Raw genomic sequence first — 1,425 nt, 5'->3', positions numbered from 1 at the left:
GGGGTGCTGGGTCCGAAGATGGCTGGTCTGGCAGGAGGGGTGCTGGGTCCGAAGATAACTGGGCTGACAGAAGGGGTGCTGGGTCCGAAGATGGCTGTGCTGGCAGAGAATTCTGAAGGCGGGTTATTTCAAGAACAGGAAACTAGACTCGGAACAAATAACAAAAGCTGGTGAAATAGCATTGGTACTGGTAGTAAGCAACAATCCGGCATGAATCGCAGGTGCGCTGATTGGAACTGGTGCCATGTGGGTCCGAACTCTGTGACATGCAGGGAACAGGAACACAGACAGAAAACCAAATCCCATGGCAGGCACAACAAATGAAAAAATACACACCAGGTTGTTAGCGTGAGGCGAGGGCGTGACAGCTGTTGCTTATTTAGTTTTTAACATTTCATGTCAAGTGAAACCTTATAGTTGAAAAACCAGGTTTTAGTTGATTTAAAGGTTCCAACACGTTTTATATCCTTAATATTCTTATGACTCAGTGTGTGTCCTCAACCCCCAGTCAGATTGTGTGTAAGCTGTTTATTCTGTCTTCATATTGTGGGATGTAATAAACATGGAGGTCTTAAGAAGGCTTCAGACTTTGAGCACACAGTCTCTGGATTCCAGAATATTTGACGATTTTGAAAGAAAAAAAAAATAGCTGTTGCATGTCAAATTTTAGGTCTCAAATCTGACTGAGTTGAGTGTAACATTCTCCCTTCCCATCATATTTCTGTATACATTGTACAGAAAGCCACTTGACCAACAGTGTTGACAGCAAGAGCAATCATGTAACAGAAGACGCCGATGGCTCACTTTTTCCACAACAGAGGGAACTATAGTTCCAACTGCTGTCCGTAAACAAGCAAGATCGGCTTCGATATGTCGACTTTTGTTTACGGTACACTCGCCCTCTTCTCCGGCCGGCTCCTCTCCTGCCTCTTTGTTTCTTGGAGTACTTGGAGTGGGTGTTGTATGAAAAGGCCTATTTAAGAAGGACCTGAGGGACCTTTGGCTCTCCCCAACAGCTGCCCAGCTATGCCCCCCACCCCCACCCCTCAACCCCTCAACCCCTCAACCCCTCAACCACTCACCAGAGCCTTGACATCACAGCAGAAATGCGTACAACAGTGCCAGCAGCTACTGTACAGCTGTAATGAAAGGAGCACTTTTTCCTGGGTTCTCAGGGTGATGAGAGGGTCAGTGTTGAGTCAATCTGAGTGTTAAAGGCTCATGAAAATATATTTTGACACTTTCTGTCTGCTGTTTCAAAAATGAAATCTAAAAAAAAAGTTCCTTTGCATGTGATGTTATGAATGTTAATCAGCAGATCAAAAACATCTCATGTCAGAAAGATGGACACTGGCTTAATACTACCCTGCATTTTCCTCCCCCTGCATGCATTGTGTCACTTCTCCTGCCTCACCCTCGAGATCC

This window comes from Etheostoma spectabile, chromosome 9 (genome assembly GCF_008692095.1).
Source record: "Etheostoma spectabile isolate EspeVRDwgs_2016 chromosome 9, UIUC_Espe_1.0, whole genome shotgun sequence".
NCBI lineage: Eukaryota > Metazoa > Chordata > Actinopteri > Perciformes > Percidae > Etheostoma > Etheostoma spectabile.
Note: the sequence above shows the minus strand (reverse complement) of the source record.